The 22690-nt window shown below is 37.0% G+C and overlaps 1 protein-coding gene and 1 pseudogene across 1 annotated transcript in view; one reads left to right on the top strand and one right to left on the bottom strand.

The window, feature by feature from the left end:
• Window positions 1-22690, bottom strand: part of IRX1 (iroquois homeobox 1) — a 199586-nt gene that overhangs the window by 45690 nt on the left and 131206 nt on the right. The window lies entirely within an intron of this gene.
• LOC138153899 (ceroid-lipofuscinosis neuronal protein 6 homolog pseudogene) lies at window positions 5594-6456 on the top strand (annotated as a pseudogene).

The raw sequence follows: 22690 nt of genomic DNA, 5'->3' as shown, positions 1-22690 counted from the left end.
CAGAAGGCACAAATAGCTACATTGATCAATCAACTAATCAAGAAGATGAACTAGGTGTGAACAAATTCTAATCAACTTAGGAGAAGTGTAGCAGGCTCTTATTATAATATGAAGAAAGATGATGCCACACCAGAAATATGATTGGATGAAATCATCAGATACACCTGTAGGCCTATGCAAACCACAAGCAGTTAGTTCTAAATCATACATTCCTAGCCCCAAGACAGTCTAATACTGAAAGAACTCTAGTCAAGATGCAGAGAGAGAATCATTTCAAGGGAAAAGGTCAATGAGAGCCATCAGTGTCACAGACAGGCATTGGTAGCAGCATAAACCAAAGCATTAATGACTGAAGACACACTGAGGAAAGTTAGCTTCAGGATATTACAAGGGAATGGAGACTCCAAGCTTCCTATAGATAGCATCATGAGTACTCTTAGAAGGGTAGAAAAAAATTCCAGGAACCTGGAAATGTGCATTTTTCCTTTGGACACATGTGCTCTATATATCTCAGCTTAATTTCCCTAGGTACTTTATATATGCTAAGGGAGATTGAGCTCCTCAGGCCCAACACAGTTTGTGGGGTGCTTCTGTAAAAATTATCTTTGTTCTGCATGCTTAGTAAATAGTTTTTTCTAAAAGTTAAATATGTCTGTCTGCTAAAAATATAAGCTTCTAGGAATATTATAGACAAATTCCAGAAGTCCCAAGTCAAAGAGAAAACTTTGAAAGCAAAAAGAAAGAAACAATCTAAATATTGTGGTGGCACAGTAAAGATCACACAAGATTTAGAAGCTTCCAACTTAAAGAAGCACAGGACTTGTAATATTATATTCCAGAAGGCAAAGGATCTAAGATTATAACCAAGAGCAATCTGTGCAACAAAACTGAGTATAGTCCTTTTGGGACAAAATGGATATTTAATGAAATAGAGGACTTCCAAGCATTCCTAATGAAAAGACAGAGCTGATTATCAAATTTTACATTTAAATATGACTGAAGAGAAGTATAAAAAGATAAAAATGAAAGAGAAATCAAAAGGAACTCAAAGTTCAACTGTTTACATTTCTATATCAGAAGATGATACCTTTAACTCCTAAAAACTTTATCAATATTAGGACAGTTAAAAGGAGACTACATAGATAGGGGGTGAGACACTTATGTTGGGATGATCTCCAAAAAAAAATGGAGTGAGAAAGAGAGTTGCACTGGGAGAAGGGGGAGAACAGAGGGATAATAGGGAAAATTGTCTCATACATAATTGTCTCTCACAAAACTCCTCATATAAGAGGAGTGCAAGGAAGAGTATTTAAAGTGCGGGAGTGGGGGAGGGAGAATGGGGTAGTGACAGGCAATTCATGAACCTCACTCTCACCAGAACTGATTCAAAGAGAATTGATTCAAAGAAGAATGTGTGTATGTGTATATGTATATGCATGTATATGTATATGCATATGCATATGTATGTGTGTGCATGTGCTTGTGAATATATGCATATGCGTGTATATAGATGCATATATTATTTAGATACATGTGTGTATCTACATACTTGCATAGAGATACATGTATATATGCAGGCACACATGCATAAGTATGTGCATTTATTATACATACATGCATGTATATAATTATTCATATGCATGTGTGTATACACACAGAGTTGACTATAGAAATATATCTTATCCAATAGAGAAATGGAAGGAGGAAAAATAAGAAATAAAGAGGAGGGAAAGAGATAAGAAAAGGGAGAAAAGGATTAAGGGAGGTAATGCTCAGAAGAAAAATATACTTTTGAGGAAGGACAGTATAAGAAAAGAAAGGAGCATAAACAGAAGAAAATGGGGGAGAGGGAAATACACAATTGGTTTCCTAACTGTGAATGTGGATGGGATAAACTCACTATAAAATAGAAGCAGATAGCAGAATGAATTAGCAATCAGATTCCAACAATATGTTGTTTACCAGAGACAAACTTGAAACAGAAAGACACACAGGGTTAAAATTAAGGGGCCTGAGCAGAATCTATTCTATTTTAGCTCAAATGAAAAAGGCAAGGGTAGCAAATAGATTGAGTGCAGCACCTAGAGTCATGAAGAATTTGGTTCATATCTGGCCTCAGACACATATTAGTTATGTGACCTTGGATAAGTCACTTAACCTTATTTGCTTCAGTTTCTTCATGTGTAAAATGAGCTGGAGAAAGAAATGACAAATTATTTCACTATCTTTGTAAAGAAAACCCCAAATTGGGTGGGGGGGGAGGGCACTAGATGGTGCAGTGAATAGAGGACTAGCAATGGAGTCAGGAGGACCTGGCCCCAGACACTTAACACTTAACAGCCATGGTAAGTATGACTTACCATGACTTACTTGGGCAAGTCACTTAACTCAAATTACCCTGTCTTCCCACCTCCAAAAAGCAAAAAGAAAAAACACAGATGGGGTCATAAAGAGTCAGATATAACTGAAATGACTGAGAAATAACAGCAATCATGATCTTAGACAAAGTGAAAGCAAAAATAGGCCTAATTAAAAGAATTAATCTGGGAAACTATATTTTATTAAAAGATACCATACACAATGAAATAATATCAAAAAAAATTTACAGCAACCTTCTCTTATCAAGGCCTCATTTCTCAAATATGTAGGTATATGAGTCAAATTTATGAAAATAAAAGCCATTCCTCAACTGATAAATGGTCAAAGGATATGAACAAGTAGTTTTCAGAAGAAAAATCAAAGCTACCCACAGTCATATGAAAAAATGCTCTAGGGGTGGCCAGGTAGCTCAGCGAGTAAGAGCACCGGCTCTAGTGTCGGGATGACCTGTATCAAATCTGGGCTCAGATACTCAGCACCACACCCAGAAATAACTGGCCGTGTAACCTTGAGCAAGTTACTTAACCCCGATTGCTTTAAAAAAAATGAAAAAAGAAAAAGAAAAAATGCTCTAAATAAGTATTATTAGAAAAATGCAAACTAAAATAACTCTTCAGTACCACCTCACACCTATCAAAAATGACAGATGCTGGAGGAGAAAATACGTACACCAATATTTGGTAAAGTTGTGAGCTGTTCCAGTCATACTGGAAAAGAATTTGAAACTATGCCCAAAGGGCTATGAAAATGGATAACCTTCAACTCAGCAATAACACTTCTAAATCTATACTCCAAAGAGATCAAATAAAAAAGAAAAGTACCCACATGTACAAAAATATTTATTGCAGCTCTTTTTGTGGTGGTAAAGAATTGAAAATTTGAGGGGATGCTCATCAATTGAGGAACGTTTGAACAAACTATGGCATGTGTTTATGATAGAGAACTAGTGTTCTCTAAGAAATTACAAGAGGGCAGGGGGTGAGTTCAGAAAAACCTGGGAAGAACTGTGTGAACTGATGCAAAGTTAAATAAGCAGGACCAGCATATGATCATTGAATATGATGATAAACTCTGAATAACATAGCTACTCGGATTAGCACAATGATCCAAAAGAATTCCAAAGGACTTATGATGAAAAATGCTATCCTCCTCCAGAGAAAGAACCTCTAGAGAGAACCTATTAAAGTATAATTTTCTCATTTTCTAATTTTTCTTGCTTTGTTTTATAATATGGTTAATACAGTAATATGTTTGCATGATTTTACATATATAATTGATATCATATTACTTGCTTTTTCAGTGGGTGAGTTAGGAGCTGTAGTAAGGGAAAAGGTTTGGAACTCAATTTTTTATGTGTTAAAAATAAATTATAATTTTCTTTTTAAAAGTTTAAAATATAATTTTTAGTCTCATCATTACCTACCTTGACAAAGAGCTCAAAAGTGAAGTAATTGGCTGGGAATATGAGCAAACAGCATAAAAAAATCGGACTATAGAATCTTTCTTTGGTGACAAAGAACATCAAAACATAAAACCAGAAGAAGATAACAAAGTCAAAGCTCTTACATCCAAAGCCTCCAAGAAAAATATGGAGTAGCTCAAAAAGGATTTTGAAAATCAAGTAAGAGAAGTAGTGGAAAAATTGCAGAGAACTGAGAGTGATGCAAGAAAATTGTGATAAATCAGTCAACAGCTTTCTAAAGGAGATCCAAAAAAATACTGAAGAAAATAACACCTAAAAAATTGACTAACTCAAATGGCAAAAGAGGTCCAAAAATTCAATGAGGAGAAGAATTCTTTAAAAAGCAGATATAGCTAAATGGAAAAGGAGGTCCAAAAGCTCACTGAAGAAAACAATTCCTTCAAAATTAGAATGGAGCAAATGGAAGCTAATTAGTTTATGAGAAATCAAGAAATTATAAAACAGAACCAAAAAAATTGAAAAAAATGGAAGCCAATGTGAAATAGCTCATTTGAAAAACCAATAATCAGGAAAACAGATCCAGGAGAGATAATTTTAAAATTATTGGACTGTTTGAAAGCCATGATCAAAAAAACATCCTAGAGGGCAGGCCAGGTGGCTCAGCCAGTAAGAGCATCAGCCCCAGTGTTGGGATGACCTGGGGGATCAAATCTGGGCTCAGATACTCAGCACCACACCCAGAAATAACTGGCCGTGTAACCTTGAGAAAATTGCTTAACCCCAATTGCTTTAAAATGTTTAAAAAAGATCCTAGATATCATCTTTCAAAAAATGATCAAAGAAAACTGCCCTGATATTCTAGAACCAGCTGGTAAAATAGAAACTGAAAGAAGCCACTGATTACTTCTTGAAAAAAAGATCTCAAAAACAAAACTCCTAGGAATATTGTAGTCAAAATCCAGAGTTCTGAGTTCAAGGAGAAAATATTGCAAGAAAGAAACACTTTGAGTATTGTGGAAACACAATCAGGATAACACAAGACCTAGCAGCTTCTATATTAAAGGATCAAAGGGCTTGGATGTGATATTTCAGAGGTCAGAGGAGCTATTATTTAAACCAAGAATCACCTACCCAGCAAAACTGAGTATAATACTTGAGGGTAAAAAATGGACATTCAATGAAATGGATATATGTATGTATGTATGCATGTATGTATGTATGTATGTATAGACCAAGGGCACAGAGTGAGTTAAAATATGAAGGGATGATATATAAAAGGAAAATTAAGGGATGAGAGAGGAATATATTGGGAGAAAGAGAGAGATAGAATAGGGTAAATTACCTCAGATAAAAGAGGAAAGACAAAATTGTTACAATGGAGGGGAAGTGAAAGGGAATGTATCAACCCTACTCTCATCAGTTTTGGCTTTAGGAGAGAACAGCATTCACACTCAATTGGGTATCTTACCCTACAGGAAAGTAAGGGGGAAGGGGATAAGAAGGGGGGGGGGGAGAGATGATAGAAGGGAGGGGGATGATAGAAGGGAGGGAAGATTGGGGGAGAGAATAGTCAGAAGACAACACTTTTTAAAAGGGACAGGCTCAGCCCAGCGCCAGCGCTCCGCTCTCCCTTCCCTCTCTGCCCCGAGGGATCGCGCTCCCAGGCAGGGTTTGGTTGTGATCCTACTCGCTGCTCACTTCTACTTTCGCAAAGAAGGATAGGCGGCCTGGGTGGAGGCCGCGGCGGGGAAGGGAGCGAGCTAGCGAAGGCCTGTTGTGGATCCAGAGGCCATGGAGCTGACGGCGCAGAGGAGGCCACGGGCGGGCTCGGGCTTCTCCAGAGGCGGCCACCCCAGCAGGCATCCCACAGGCAAAGCTGAAGATGGGTCTTGAACCTCTCCTTTCCATCTCGACCTGTGGTTCTACTTGACATTTCAGAACTGGGTTCTGCATTTTGGCTGCCCCATTGCCATGATAATTTTCCCTCTAGAGTGGTTTCCACTGACCAAGCCCGGCGTGGGAGACTACTTTCATGTGGCTTACAATGTCATCACACCATTTCTCATACTTAAGCTCATTGAAAGGTCGCCCAAGACGCTGCCTCAATCCATTGTGTATATCAGCATCATCACCTTCATCATGGTCTCAAGCATTCACCTGGGGGGAGACTCTGTGAACCACCTGTCAGTCCGGGAGAACCCTATCATCAAGACCCTGAAGCTGAAGACCCTGATTGACTCCTTCGAGCTTCTCCACTACCACGATAACTATCTAGGACACTGTGGTACGTCCCCTTCTTCCCCATCCTCTTCATGTCCTTCCGGGGCTGCTTTACCACTGCCAAGGAGTGCAGGATGCCCGCTCAGCTCTGCTCCTGTTGGGGCCCAGCAGCCTGTCCTACTGGCACCTGGTCACTGAGGAGCAGATCTTCATCCTCTTCATCTTCACCTATTTCACCATGATGGCATTTGTGATGCACCAGAAACGGAAGCGCCGGACTCTTCCTCTTCTACACCTTCTTCACGCTCCTGTTTGTTGCCCTGTGGGTGCCGTGGCTGTGGAACGATCACACCCTCGGGAAGAAATACCCCAGGGTCATCTACATTTCAGCACCGTGGGCCTTTTACACGATCCATATCAGCAGGCGCCCTTGAGTTCCTCAGGGCCCACAGCCAGGAGGGGCTTCTTGGGAGGGATTTTGTGTGAGCAGTCTGTGGGGAAGAAGCCACCCCCTTCCAAGCCATCTGCTCCCCCAGCAAAGCAAAACATGCTTCCCTCTGCCCTTCCTCTCCGACCACAACTAAGTGGGCTTGTGGTGTATGTGTATATTGTTAGGTATCCACATTTTGTTTTGGTCTTTGGAGGCTTGGGTTTAGTTTTAGGAAACACAACATCACAGGGCCAAGAATGGGACTTGTGCAACAATCTGCCTTGTACAAAAAGCCTTCCCAGGCCCAGTGGGTTTTCTGTGTTTGTGTTATGTGTTGTGATTGTAAAAACTAGCCAACAAGGGGCTCCTGGGTAGGGACCCATGGCCAGTGGCAGCCTGGGTGGCTTGATGTAGAGGGGTTGGAGGAATCTGGCCTCTAGAGCCATTGACCTTCTGCCATGCCCCATCAGCCCTGGACTGGAGGAGCTCCAGTATATCTTCTCCATAGGCACTTGTTTCCCCATAGTCATAGGGTGAGAAAGAAGAACTGGCCAAAGCTGAGGCAGTGCCTTGGACCAGCTCAACCTTGGTGGGGGAAGTCCTGGGTCCTGAGGGAGCCGGAAATGAATAGAGAAGGCAGAGGCTGGGTGGACACACATGAGTAAAGAGGAGGGATGAGTTCCCGTCCTGTCCCAGATTAGGTTTTGCTTGGCTGACTCATTTCCAGGATTCCTGTCCTTGTGTCTTAGGACAGGAGTTAGGCAATCTGCCAGCTCCAAATGACCCATGAGCCAGTTCCCTCCAAGGGATGCAGCTCTTCCCCTCCTTGGTGAGGAGTAGGGTGGGTGTGGGTAGTAAGGGTAAAGAAGGCTCTGTAGAGTTGTTCCCCAGCCCCATGGGCATCTTGGTCCTGTGATGTATTTCTTTTTAACCTTCCTGGTCTTTTGAGTTGGCAGAAGAGTCTTCTAGTGCCTCATTGCCTCATTGCTGGTATGGAGGTGATCACACCAGAAAGGTCATGCCACCAAGTCTGAGTACTAGCCAGTATAAGCATAGAAAAAGGATTATGACCAGAAGGTCACTCACCAGGTGTTTAATCGGTTTTTGCCACTAGTAAATGCAATCTACTAAGGTGTGAAGAGGATGGAACATGGTAATATGACATCTCACATCTTTTGAAGTAACTCATCTTGAGTTCCAGGAAAACAAGTGAACCTTGCCTCTGCTCCTCCTGCCTGGGGGAGCTTGGGAAGCTCTGGGGCTGTCCCAGAAGCTTAGGGATTGTTTAGCTGCTGCCCAGTCCAGGGACCCCTGGAGGCCCCTGGTCCACCATCAGGCCAGGGCAGGCAGGGGGAATTAACCCTTCTTTCCCCCTCCCTTCTATGGAAGCCATTCTTGATTCATTTACTTGATAAAAGTGATATAAACCCTCTTTTTAGCCTAAACCAAACTTAAAGAAATGGAATGTCTAATCTAAAGACTCAGTGCTCACTCTCTTATTCCATGGAAAATTTGGAGTAGAGGTGGGGTAGGTAGAAACCTTCATTGTTTATCTTGACTCTCTGCCGGGACGCATTTAGGCAGCTACTCATCATCCTGAGAAATGGTAGAGAGGGAATGGGGGTGAAGAAGAGACTTGATTCTCAGAAGGGTGACTTTTCAGCTAAGATGGGTCTCAGCCCCTCACCTCCATACTTGTAGCCTTGGCCCATCCTCTGTGCTATGCACCCTGTGATCAACTCAGTGGCCTGAGGCTTCCTCCCTGGGAATCATGTCACCTTCTGAAGGCAGGATCCTTCTTTGTGCTGTTGCTCAGGCAGACTTTGCCAGGCCTTGTTCCAGGTACTGCAAGGCCACCCCCCCCCCCGTTCTACTCAGGTGATCCATACCCTGTCAGGGTTCCCCTTATCTAATGGCACATGTGGGCCCCAAGACTGGATGCTTCCTCCCCTCTGTATAGACTCACTGCCCCTGTCCCTAACTGTAAATAGCTTGGCAGCCATGGCTGTGGTTAATGGGAATCTAAATAAATGTGTGTACTTGAGTGAGAAAAAGGAAAGGAAAGGGAAAGGGAAGGGGAAGGGGAAGGGAAGGGAAGGGAAGGGAAGGGAAGGGAAGGGAAGGGAAGGGAAGGGAAGGGACAGAGTCAAAGGAGAAAATAGAATTACGGCCTGCATTCGCAGCACCAACCAACACATGGGAACGTGAATAATGAGTCTGTGGGACAGGCAAAGATTGTCAAAGCATACATACATTTATTGAATGCATACTAAGCAAGTCTCAAATAAGCATCTGAGGGTCCAAGTTTATATACTATAGCTAAAGCACTTAAATCATGCTTTCTCATGGGAAACTTCATGTAGTTTGCAACATGAAGCACCTAACTTGCAAGTTTGCCAGAGACTACTCCTGTGGGAACACTTCCCTGCTTTCTTATCTCATGTATCACTACTTTATCTATAGCGCTCAAGAGGCCAGGGTTTCAGGGACCGCCAAAATGTTCCAAGCCTTCCTTCCACGGGGGATAAGTGACAGGGTGGAGAGTCAATCACAGATAGTGAGCCCATCCTGGAATTGCACCCATGGGAGGCAGACCCCTCAGGGCCCCCGACAGCTCCCCCTACATAGAATTAGTGGGGGCTGGGATAGGATGAAGGGAAATATAGTTAGGCTTTCATGATATGACTATTATGGAAATGTTTTGCATAACTACACATGTACCTTTATTGAATTGTTTATCTTCTCAGTGGGGGTGGTTGGGGAAGGATGAAGGGAGAGAATATGCAATTCAAAGTTTTTTAAAAACAAATGTAAAAAAATTGTTTTAGAAGCAACTTAATATTAAGATATCAAAGAATTTAAAGACAAGAAATCTATCTTGGGGAAGGGGTAATTAGAATGCATACCATCTTGGGGTGGGCATAGGGGAGAGATGGGCAGAAAATTTGGAACTCAAAATCTTATGGAAATGAATGTTGAAAACTAAAAATAAATAAATAAATTCTGATTAGGAAAAAAAAAGACATAGAAACTCTGATAAATGCAATACTATGATTCCAGAAAGCTAAGGATGCTATACTCTTACTGATAGAGAGGCAAGTTTCAGAGTCTTTTACCCTGGCACACAGAATATCTCTGTCTCTGTCTCTCTGTCTCTCTCTGTCTCTCTGTCTCTCTCTGTCTCTCTCTCTCTCTCATACACACACACACACACACACACACACACATCTTTGAATGTGATGGGATTGGTGGGTGGGGAGGGGTAGAGCTAGGTGGCACAGTGGATAGAGTGTCTTTGTAACTCATGGAGACTCATCTTCTTGAGCTCAAATGTGGCCTCAGATACTGATTAGCTGTGTGACCCTGGGCAAAAGTCACTTAACTCTGTTTGACTCAGTTCTTCATCTGTAAAATGAGGCAAAGAAAGTCATGGCATACCACTCTAGTATCTTTGCCAAGGAAACCCCAAATGAGATCACAAAGAGTCAACAACTGAAATGGCTGAAAAACAACAAAGTGTGTTTATCTGTGTGTGTATGTATATGCATACATGTGGATATATTTAGACATGGCCAATGAATAAGTTGTTTTATTTGGCTATACAGGAACTTTGTTTTTCTTGTTTGCTTGCTGGAGTCAGGAAGGGGGAGAAATCTCATTTTTTCAGATCAAAAAGTATATTTTTAAAGTACATGTTGTGGGGCGGCCAGGTAGCACAGCTAGTAAGAGCACTGGCTCCAGTGTTTGAGAAGACCTGGAGATGGAATCCTGGGCTCAGACACTTAGCACCCACCCAGAAACACCTGGCCGTGTAACCTTGAGCAAGTTACTTAACCCCAATTGCTTAGGGGCGGCCAGGTGGCTCAGTGAGTAGGAGCACCGGCTCCAGTGTCATGACCTGGATCAAATCTGGGCTCAGGTACTCGGCACCACACCCAGAAATGGCTGGTTGTGTAACCTTGAGCAAGTTGCTTAACCCCTATTGCTTTAAAAAAAAAAATAAAGTACATGTTGTATGTGAGGCACTGTGCTGATGCTAGAAATACAGATGCAACCAAATCATTTACTGGAGGTCCTTTTGAACTAAGAAATGTTTTTATTACTTACCTATATGAAAGAAAATGTAAAATATTTAATATCTTACTATATTCATCATAAAGTTTATTGATTGAAACTTTAAAGAATAATATTCTATATAGTATATAAGTGACTATTCAATTAACATAAAAAAGATAGCTAGAAAGTACCTGCAGATGTCATCAAATCTATGCCCCAGGCAGAAAGAATTAGTATCATAGAAGTATATACTCTTAGACAGTGAGAGTTCATTCATGATTGTGTTGGTATAAATGGCCCCTGAGGCCCCTTCCAACTATCTAATTCTGTGATTTTATAATTTTCTGACTGAGAAGGATCATCAGAAGTTATCTGGTTTAGCCACCAGCCAAATCAGAAATAGCATCTATAATATCCCCTCTTTAGCTTCTGCTTTAAAAATCCTTCATTAAAAGATAGTTCACTATCCTCTGAGGATATCCAATTTTAAATAGCTCCACATGTTAAGAATTTTTTTTTGTTTCTTGTTAAGTTGAAATCTATGTCTCTGTCACTTCTATCTATGAATTAATCTTACTTCTGTGCTCCTAGGTCAAGCAGAACAAGACTCCAATCCCTTTTCTATATAATGACCCTTCACTTACTTGAAAATTGCTGTTATGCTCCCCCAAGCTTCCTTTTCCTGAAGCTAAAAATCCTCAGTTACTTCAAAACATTATCCTGTGGTAAGGATCCAGAATCTACTCACTTTATCGTGGTTACCTTCTGGACATGCTATAGGCTTGTCGATATCTCCTCTAAAATTTGGTGTCTGGAATTGAAAGCAATATTCCAGTCAACAGTGAGGTAACAAGCATTTATTAAGTGCTTGCCAAAACCTGATCTAAGTGACAATGATATAAAGAAAGGTAACAACAACAACAACAACAAAACATTGTCTGAACTTTGGGATGACTCACCTTTAATTGTTTTAAGTATTTTTTTCCAATTACATTCACTTTTAAAAATTGAATAACAAATTTTTCTCCTTCAGTCCCCTTCTCTCTACCTAAAATGGCAAATAATTTTATATATGCTATCTATGTGCAATCACATAAAACATTTTCATATTATTCATGTTGTAAAAGAACAGACCAAAAGGAAAAACACACACACACACAAAGAGAAAGTGAAAATAGCATGCTTCAATCAGCATTCAGAGTCCAACAGTTCTTTATCTGAGTATGGATAATGTTTTCCTCCTTTAATTCTTTGTAACTGGTCTTGGATCATTGCTGGAAAGAGCTAAGACATTCATAGCTGATTATTGCATAATGTTGCTAATACTATGTACAATGTTCTCATGGATCTTCTCACTTCATTTTGCATCAGTTCACACAAGTCTTTACAGTTTTTTCTGAAGTCCAACTGCTCACCATTTCTTACAGCACAATAGTATATGCAATTACATTCATATTCCACATGTTCAGTCATTCCCCAGTTGATGGGCATTCCATTCATTTACACTTCTTCACTACCATAAAAAGAGCTGCTATAAACATTTTTTGTACATATAGGTTCTTTTTTCCTTTTTTTAAATCTCCTTAGGATACAGACCTAGCAGTGGTATTAAGTCAAAGTGTGTGCACGGTTTTATAACTCTTTGAACATAGTTCCAAATTGCTCTCCAGAATGGTTAGATCAGTTCACAGTTCTAAAAACAATGCATTAGTGTCCCAATTTTCCCATATCCTCTTCAACATTTATCATTTTACTTTTCTATCATATTAACCAATCTGATAGGTTTAATGTGATATATCAGAGTTATTTTAATTTGCTTTTTCTAATCAATAGTGACAGAGCATTTTATGTGACTGTAGATATCTTTGATTTCTTTATCTGAAAATTACCTGTCTATATCCTTTGACCATTGATCATTTGGGGAATGAATTGCATTATTAAAAATTTTACTCAGGAATTCACATTTTAATTAGGAAGTTAGCAAAAAAATGACTGTGTACATATATAATATATACAATGTAAGTGGAAAGTGATTACTGAGAGAATTAGCAACTGGAAAGGGGTGGAGGGCACTGGGAAAAGCTTCTTATGGAAATGGGATTGGAGTTGAATTGAGAAAGAGATGAAGGAAGTCATAAAGCATAGGTGAGGAGGGAGAGTATTCTATAAATGGGGGACAGACAGGGAAAAAGCATGGAGTTGATAGATGAAGCATTTGCAGAAACACAGCTAGGATGGATCACATAGTATATGGAGGGAAATAAACCATAAGAAGCCTAGAAATGTAGAAAAATGACCCAGGTTGTGAAGACCTTGAAATTCCAGAGGAAGTTTTATTCTGCAGTTAATAGGGTACCATTGGAGTTTATTGAGGGTGAGGGAAGGCAGTGGAAGTGACGTGGTCAGACTTCTTCTATAGGGAAATCATTTTGGCAATTTAGTGAAGGATAGATTAGAGTAGAGAGAGAAGTAAGGTAAAAAGATTAATTAGAAGTATATTGCAATAGTGTAGGCATGAGGTAATAAAAGCTTGCACCAGGGTATTGGCTATGTAAGTGGAAAGAAGAGCATATGTTCACAATATATAGGTAGGAATAACAACAAATTGGATACATAGTGTGAGTGGGAGATGACTGGGAAAATGTTGGTGCCCAAATGACAATAGAAAAGTTGAAGGGGAAGGGATTCAGAAGGAAAGAAAATTAATTCTGCTGGAATTTTTTTTTAGATGGCAATAGGACATAAAGCTGGAAGTGTCCAAAAGGCAATTGGTGATGCGGGACTGTAATTCAGGAAAGAAATTAAGGTTAGCTGTATAGATTTGGGAATCATAGGCAAGAGGTGAAAAATTAACTCATGGGAGCTGATGATGTCACCAAATTAAATAGTATCGACGGAGAAAAGAATATGGTCCAGGACAGACTCTCAGGAGATACCAACCATTAGTAAGTGTAGCTTAGAGGATGTTCCAGGAAAAGAGAATGAAAAAAAGTGGTCAGATAGGGTAGAAGGAGAACTAGGACAGATTTATAAAAAGAAAAACACCTGGACAGCAAACACTATCCAATAGGACAGTGTCATTCTTATGGTCAAATGCCGAAAACAAAGAAGGATGAAGATTTAGAAAAGTAATTACATTTAGCCACTGAATATTTTCCTTCAGAGGAAAAAATGGAGTTATAGGAAGAAATGGACAGTAAAACTATACTAGTGAGGGACCTCAGCTTTTCCCTTTCAGAATGAGATATATCTAACCACAAAACAAATAAGAAAAGTTAAGAAGATGAATAAAATTTTACAAAAGTTAGATATGATATACTTCTGGAGAAAATTGAATGGGAATAAAAAGGAGGATATCTTTTTTTCAGCTGTACATGGCACATTTACAGAAAACTAAGCATATATTAAAGCATAAAACCTCTCAAACAAATGCAGAAAAGAGAAATATTTAATGCATCCTTTTCAGACAATAATACAATAAGAATTACCTCCAATAAAATGTCTTGGAAGCACCAAAATAAAAGAAAACTAAATTATGTAATACTAAATAATTATTGAATTAAAGAAAAAAATAATTTCATTAAAGAAAATGACAACAATGAGTCAACATGCAAAAATGTGTGAGATACATCCAGAAAAGTACTTGTGGGGGGAAACTATATGTCGAAATGCAGAGAGAGAGAGAGAGAGAGAGAGAGAAGAGAGAGAAAGAGAGAGAGAGAGACAGAGACAGAGAGAGAGAGAGACAGAGAGAGAGAGAGACAGAGAGAGACAGAGAGACAGAGAGAGACAGAGAGACAGAGAGAGAGAGAGAGAGAAATTTGGTGTGCAATGAAAAAACATATAGAAAAAGAAAAAATTAAAATTCTTCAATTAAACACCAAAAGAGAAATCCTGATAATCAAAAGAGCAATTAATAAAATTACAAGTAAAAAGAACGAATAAATAAAACTAGGAGTTAGTTTTGTGGGGGGGAAAAAACACAATAAAATAGAAAAAAATTGTTAACTCGATTTTAAAAAGAAGAGAAGAAAATCAAATTAGAAATATTAAAAATGAAAAAGGTGAATGCAACACCAGTGAATATAAAATTAAAGTTATTATTGGGAGTTATTTTGCTCAATTTTATGCTAGCAAAATTAACAATCTCAGTAAAAAGAATGAATATAGACAAAAATATTTATTTCCCCAGATTTACAGAAGAGGAAATGGAATACTTAAATAACTTTATCTTAGAAAAATAAGTTGAATGAACTATAAATGAGATCTCTAAGAAAAACTAATTCCTAGGAATTACAAGTAAATTCTACCAAATATTTAAGGAATAATTAATCCCAATACTACATAAACTATTTGAAAAATAAAAGGTAAATAAGGAGTCCCACTAAATTATTTTTATGACATAACTATTGTTTTTATATTAACAACCAAGAAGAAGAAACAGAAATATAATTATAAGTCAATTTCCCTCATGAATATTGATGTAAAAATCTTAAATAAAGTAATAACAAGGAGATTAGAATAATATATCACAAAAATCATATGTAATTACCAGTTGAGATATATATGGATCAGGAAAGCCTGGTTCAATATTAGGAAAAATATAAGTGTCATTGACCATATCAATAGCAAAAATAATTAAAAATCATGTGATTATGTCAACAAACACAGAAAAATCTATATAGATCTCTATAAAAAATACAATATCCATTCTTGTAACACACACCTATACATACTAGAATACAAAAGAACAAATGGAGATTTTTCCCTTTTTTTTTACATTTAATTTTTATTTATTTATTTTTCTCTATTTAGGTGTAAACAAACATTTTTAACATTTTTTTTATTTTGAGTTCCCTCTTTTCTCTCTCCCTTCCTTCCTTCCCTGCTTTCAGTCAAGCAATTTTATATAGATTATACATGTGCAGTCATGCAAAACATTTCCATAATCAGTCATGTTGCAAAAGAAAATGCAGAACAAAAAACAATAATACAGCATTTTGTTTTGTTTTGTTTTTTAAGTAGGCTTCAATTTGCGTTCAGACCCCATCAGTTCTTTCTCTGCAGGAGACTAAAATTTTAAAATCATCAGTGCTTTGGAATTCTATTGCTGAAAATGGCTAAACCATTCACAGTTGATCATCACACAATATTGCTATTAATCAGTACAGTATTCCCTTGGTTCTGTTCACTTCACTTTGTAGCAGTTTATGTAATTCTTCCTATTTTTTTCTGAAATCATCCTGCTTATCATTTCTTATAATACAATGATATTCCACCACAATTGGTACAGTCATTTTCTAATTAACGGGCTTCCCCTCAGTTTCCAGTTCTTTGCCATCACAAAAGGAACTGCTATAAATACTTTTACTACAAATAGGTCCTTTTTTGCCCCTTTGATCTCTTTGGGATGGGGACCTAATAGTGGTGTTGCTGGGTCAAAAGATGTGCACAGTTTCATTGCCCTTTGGGCACAGTTCCAAATTGCTTTCTAAAATGGTTAGATCAATTCACAACTCCACTAACAATGCATTTTAAATGGAACTCTTCTTAAAATGATAAGCAGTATGTATCTAAAACTTGGGGCAGCTTCATGGTATAGTGTATAGAGTACTAGACTTAGAATTAGGAATCATCTTCATGACTTCAAATCTATCCTCAGATACTTACTGTGTAACTCTGGGCAAATCGCTTAATCCTGTTTGCCTCAGTTCCTCATCTGGAAAATGAGCTATATAAGGAAATAACAAACTACTCCAGTATCTTTGCTGAGAAAATGCTAAATGAAGATACAAATAATCAGACATGACTGAAACAACTCTACAATACTAAAAATCTAAAACCAAGAGTAAGCATTATTTGTAATGGGGATAAACTAGAAACCTTCTCAATAAAAGCAGGAATGAAGCAAAAACGTCTATTTTCACTGAAGTGATAGATAGATAGATAGATAGATAGATAGATAGATAGATAGATAGATAGATAGATGATAGATAGATAGATAGATAGATAGATAGATAGATAGATAGATAGATACTAAATATATTAGCTGTAGCAATAGGGCAAGGAAAAAAATGAAGGAATAATAATAGACAAAAAGAAAACAGAACTACCACTCTTTTCAGGTGATAAGATGCTATGCCTAGAAAAACATAATCAACTAAAAAGTTAGTTGAAACTATTAGTAACTTTAACAAAGTTGCAAAATGTAAAATAAACACACATACATCATCACCATTTCCCTATATCACCAACAAAACACATACCGAAGAGATTGTAAGAAATTCCATTTAATATATCTGTAGACAATATAAAATAATTGGGAATTTACCTGCAAAGACAAAACCAGCAACCATATAGACACAATTACAAAACATTTTTCACAAAATAAATTCAGATCAAAACACGGAAATTATGTTTATATGTAGACAGAGACAATATACTAAAAATTATTATCCTACCTAAGTGAATTTCCTTATTCAGTGCTATATCAGTCAAACTAGCAAAGAGTTATTTTATAGAACTAGAAAAAATAATTTAAAATTGATTGGGAAGAACAAAAAATCAAGACTATCATGGGTACCAAAAATCAAGGAAACCAAGGAGGGTAAGGAAATATGAAGACATGAGGTCTAGTTTTAACAGATTTCAAACTATTACAAAGAGGCAATCATCAAAATGATCTGTTACTGGTCACAAATTATAGCCGTGGATCATTGGGAAACATTCACTATGCAATATACCATAGTAAATGACCATAGCAACCTCGTGTTTAATAAATCCAAAGATCCAATCACTAGAGGCAAGAACTCAGTATTTAACAAAATTTTCTGGGAAAACTGAAAAATAGCTTGGCAGAAACTAGACATAAAGCAATATCTTATACCATATACCAAGATAAGGCCAAAATGGACACAATAATTAGGCATAAAAGGGATATTACAAGTAAAATATGTGGATAAGAGAATAATTTTTATCAATAAAAGATAAAGGGTAGATAATTACAAGTATGCTTAAAGAGAAACACTGGGCAATAATGAGAAAAAAACACTATATTTTAAGTCAAAAGACCTATGTCTTAGTTTCAATTTTTCCACTAAGTTGGCTGGGTGATCTTAATCAAGGTTTTGCACCTCCCTGTAACTCTGTTTTATCAGATTCAAAATGAAGGGTTGGAGCTAGACAATTACTAATATTTCATGCATACTTACCATTCTATGTCTATAGTTGTTATCCAGCTGTGTCTTACTCTTCGTGACCCCATTTGGGGTTTTCTTGGCAAAAATACTGGAGTGGTTTTCCATTTTCCAGATAAAGAAACTGAGGCAAACAGGGTTAAGTGATTTGCCCAGAGTAACACAGTTAGTAAGTGTCTGATTTGAACTCAGGAATATTAGTCTTCCTGATTTCAGGCCCTATACTCTATCCATTGAGCCACCTAGTTGCCCCAGGGTCAATGTTATAGATTTCATGTAATTAAAAAAGTTTTCTCAAAAACAAGGCCAACACAACCAAAATAGGACAATTTTCAAAAGAAATCAAAGCTAGCAAAAGTCATATTTAAAAAAAAAAGTCTCTAAATCATTGATTAGAGACAAGTGCAAATTAAAACAACCTTGAGGTATCACCTCACACATATGAGATTTGCTAACATGACAGAATAGGAAAATGATAAATGCTGGAGGGAGTGTGGGGAAAAAAGTGGTTCACTTACATGCTCTTGAAGGAACTGTGAACTAGTCCAACCATTCTGGAGAAAAATTTGGAACTATATCCAAAGGGCTATGAAACTGTCTATATCCTTTGACCCAGCAACACCATTATTCCCTCTATATCCTGAAGAGATAAAGGGAAAAAAATACTGATGTATACAAAAAGGTATATTGATAACAGCTCTCTTTGTGGTGGCAAAGAATTGGACATTGAGGGGATGCCCATTAATTGACAAATGAATGAATAAGTTCTGGTATATGACTGTAGTGGTATATGTAATAAATGATGAATAGTTTGGTTTCAGAAAAAACATGTGAAGACCTGGATAACTAAAACAAAGTGAAATAAGCAGAATCAGAAGACTGTACAAAATAATGGCTGTATTGTAATGATGATCAGCTATGAAAGATTTTCTATTTTAATCAATACAATGACCCAAGACAGTTCCAAAAGAAAAATAATCAAAAGTTTTATCCGTCTCCAGACAGAGAACTGATGAATTTTTAGTACAGATTGATGGATACTTTTTTTCATTTACTTTATTATTCTTTGGTGGGTTTTTTTTGCAACAAGTTTAATATGTAAATATATTTTGCATGACCAGTTGTATAACTGATGTGTTACTTGTCTTCTTAAAGTTATTAAAAATGAATGTTAAATACATAATTTTTAATTAAAAAAACAAATCAAGAGGTATGGTATTGGGGCGGCCAGGTAGCACAGCGAGTAAGAGCATTGGCCCCAGTGTTGGGATGACCTGGGATCTAATCCTGGCTCAGATACTTAGCATCCACCCAGAAACACCTGGCCATGCAACCTTGAGCAAGTTACTTAACCCCAATTGCTTTAAAAAAAAAGAGAGAGAGAGGTAATGGTATTGAGAGGATATGCTCTAATTAGTTTATTGTTCAGTCAATATACATTTATTGAGCAGCTGTTACATGCCAGGGACTGTCCTAAACTCTGGGGATCTAAAAAAGATGCAAAAGAAAGTCACTGACCACAGTGTAACAGGCAGAGTAATTCATAAACATAACCTCCCTCACTCTGAACACTATAATCTAATATGATGTTAGGAAGTGAGTTGTGGCATAGAGGTAAAAGGGCTGACTTGGATTCAGGAAGAGATGGGGGCAAACACTATGTCTGAAATATACTTGTTCAAGAAGAATGAATACTGAAGGGGAAAAGAAGACTAATAGCTTTGTCAATTTAAAGATCAATGATAATTTCTGAGAAAGTTTCTGTTAAGTGAGGAGGTCAGAAGATAAATAATATTGGGTTAAAGCATGAGAGCTGAGGAAGTAGAAAAATGAGTATCAGTTATTTTTTAGAGTTGGCTGAAAAGGAGAGGAGAGACATTGGGTTATTTTCAGAGATTGAGATCTAATTTTAAAAGTAACTTAAGTGAGTAAGGTAATTTAAAGGTATTTTTAAAGACAAAAACATGTTTTAGGTAGCAAGGAACATATATAAATATCATGAAATTATAGGCATGGGTGGGTCACAACACCTCCCAAAAAGAGACTCAATAACTTCCCTCAATAGAAACTTTCATTCTCATGGGTTTTGTAGTCAGAAAATACTTATTCATTCTAGTATCTACAACACACATGACTACAAAAATCAAATATCTACTCATTCATTAGTTCCTCTATTGAAAAATTGCTCATTAAGTATTACTATGAGCAAAGTATACTATGAGGTGCTAAGAAAGATAAAATTAATAATATAATTAAGATATGTTTGCTGCCCAAATTGACTCTGATAGGTTTATGATCAACAATGATTTTGTACTGTCCTTCTACAAGGCAACCTTTTAATGGTTTTATATAGTCAGGTTTAATATCTTTCCCTCACATCTTGTGAAGAAAAGAGTTAAATAAATAAAAATAAAACAACAACCTCGGTGTTATTAAAACTACAAAGAGCATAAAAAGTGCATTGCTTAATAGAAATATTCTCTAATTATAATATTCAATTTTGTTTATGGAATATTTTCAGTAAAGATCTTTGCATAACTTTTACAATGTTGCCAAACATTGTCAATCTGACTTACAAAAAGCCAGAGAATGCTCATAGCAGGTTAGCCCAAAAGGGAAAGGACAGGGGAGGGAGAAGTACAATGTGTTTGCATGTTTTGATGGGACTAAAAATTCAATGATTTAATGAGTAAAGGGACAAGGAATGAAAAATTATAAAATGATTTTAATCAAGTCTGAAAATTAGTGGATATGAATATATCATCTTTTGGCTTTTCCTCATTTTTTTTTGTTTTTTACACCTTTTGTGTATTACATAGATATAGCCACCATTCCTACTTCCTCCCCAGCGTTTTATAGGCAAGGCACATAGAGGTTTTTCTCACAGAGATTTCATCCCAAGCTCTGACTCTCTCTTCACTAAGTTGTTCATTTGTAAATTAACCATATTTTTATGAAAGTTGATTTTTAAAAAATAAGTGGAATAGTCAAAAGAACTCAAGATCTCTACAAGGACGTGAGCACATTTCTTAGTTTATATAGACAATACGACCATATTTGTGTAATTATTTCTTGTCAAGTCACCAAAAATTCTTATTTTTAGCTACATATAAATGTGGACAGCAGCATGATTTTATAAATGTTACCCAAATCTGGAATGTATGGAAGTAGCATGAGAAGTAAAATTTCAAAATAATTACTAACACTCTTCCATGTCAGTCTATTGCTGTACAAATGACCCTAAGCTACAAAAAGTCAGATACAGTCCTTCAGAATGCACAACCCCCCAAACAAACTCCTCAAATGATCTAAAAATGGCTATTGAATGCATAATGGAAACACTTATTTAGAAATAAATTATAAACAAAACATTGTAAACTAACAGCCACTTGGGAGGGAAATAACTTAAGATGTGGAATAACAATTTTTATCCATGAAATGTTCTTTAAAAAAAAAATCTTCTGATAACTCACAAACGGTAAAGCCATGAATTTATGCATAAGATATAATACACAACAAAGGGATAATTCATATTCAAATCTCATGGTTCTCCATCACATATCCCTCTGTTTATATGTAGATAGTCTTATGAGAAAATGACACCAGGCACAACCAAAATTATGAGACAGCAAGTCAAGCCTGAAGATAATAATTGCTTAGTTCACACACTGCCAGTGATATTCTTCAGTTTCTGGTCTTGGTGGCCTACATGGCAAATGCATCAGACGAAATAGCAAATTAAAAGGACAGTCTGACTTTCTCCCCTTGAACCACTTAATGAGCCAATAACTATGACAAAAGCATCAACCAATGAAGTTCAAATAAGGAAACAAGACAGAGATAGTAGAAAAACTGGGGTTTTTTTAGGTTTTCAAACAAATAAAAGAATGAATAACATTGAGAATTAATGATTTTTTCTTTCTTAAAAAATAGGATTTTAGATATATTCAATTCTTTGTGCCCTCGGGAGATATTCTAAAACAAAATATATTAGGAGAAAGTTATCTCTCATATACATTTAGCATTATTAGAAATAATTGCATGCTACAGTGTTTTCTTAGGACTAAAGTCAAGGGAAGTGTGGTAAATCATTTTGCAAAGTTGTTTGTTTCATCCAGATTTTCCCCAGACTGAATTTAGAATAATTTTAACAATTAATCAATGCATGCTTTACTTATTCTCATTCTCCCCACTCCATAAAAGTTCTGTTTACAGTTTCCTCAAATCTAAAATTTCCCTTATTCTTTGCAACACTCAGCAGAGTAATTAATTATGACATTGTTCTCAAATCCAATGCTGGCTGCAGACTGTGCAAAGTGACTGCCTAATATACCAAGCAGTTAAACTCCCTAATTGCTAAATATATTCACCTCACAGTGAAACTGCTATTAGTCGTTTCTTGGCAGGGTGGGGAGGAGGAAAGCTATTTTGGCAGTTCACCTACATCAAGTTTAACATCAAGATGCTTTGGTCTAATAATCTTTAAAAGAGCAACATGCTACTTGTTAAGGAAATGCCAACTTGAGACTTCATTTTCAGTATAATCAGTGTCAGCAAGTGTTCTCCTTTCTTTAAAAAAAAGTTTTAGATTTTTGGGTTTCCCACACTTCCCATATACAAAGCTTGTTTGCCATTGGGAAAGTGGCTCCCCATTCTCACAGCTCAAATCAAGAGATACAAGAGAGTTATAGATGGGTATTACAGAGAAGCTCTGAGAATTTTATACAAGTTCAGGAATTCGTGTTAAACCTTTAGATAAAAGGATTTGCTCTGCTTTGTTTTGACACTGTGCTATTTCCCTGTAACAAGTGTATAAATCTTTTTCCCCCCACCTGGTTCCTGCCAATCCAAAGTGACGGCAAGGGAGAAAAATGAAGTCTAGATGTTCTTAAGAAAATCTCCTTTTGATGGAGATTGGTGGGGGCAAGAGGGAAGGGAAAGGAATTTTTCTGTTTTAAATGGGGTAATAATAATATCCTATCTCAC

The sequence above is a fragment of the Petaurus breviceps genome, unplaced genomic scaffold, assembly GCF_028583685.1.
Source record: "Petaurus breviceps papuanus isolate PSGF00001 unplaced genomic scaffold, PetGlider_PUasm1.0 151, whole genome shotgun sequence".
Taxonomy (NCBI): domain Eukaryota; kingdom Metazoa; phylum Chordata; class Mammalia; order Diprotodontia; family Petauridae; genus Petaurus; species Petaurus breviceps.
The sequence above is the reverse complement of the archived record's forward strand: the minus strand, read 5'-3'. Positions and strand labels throughout refer to the sequence as shown.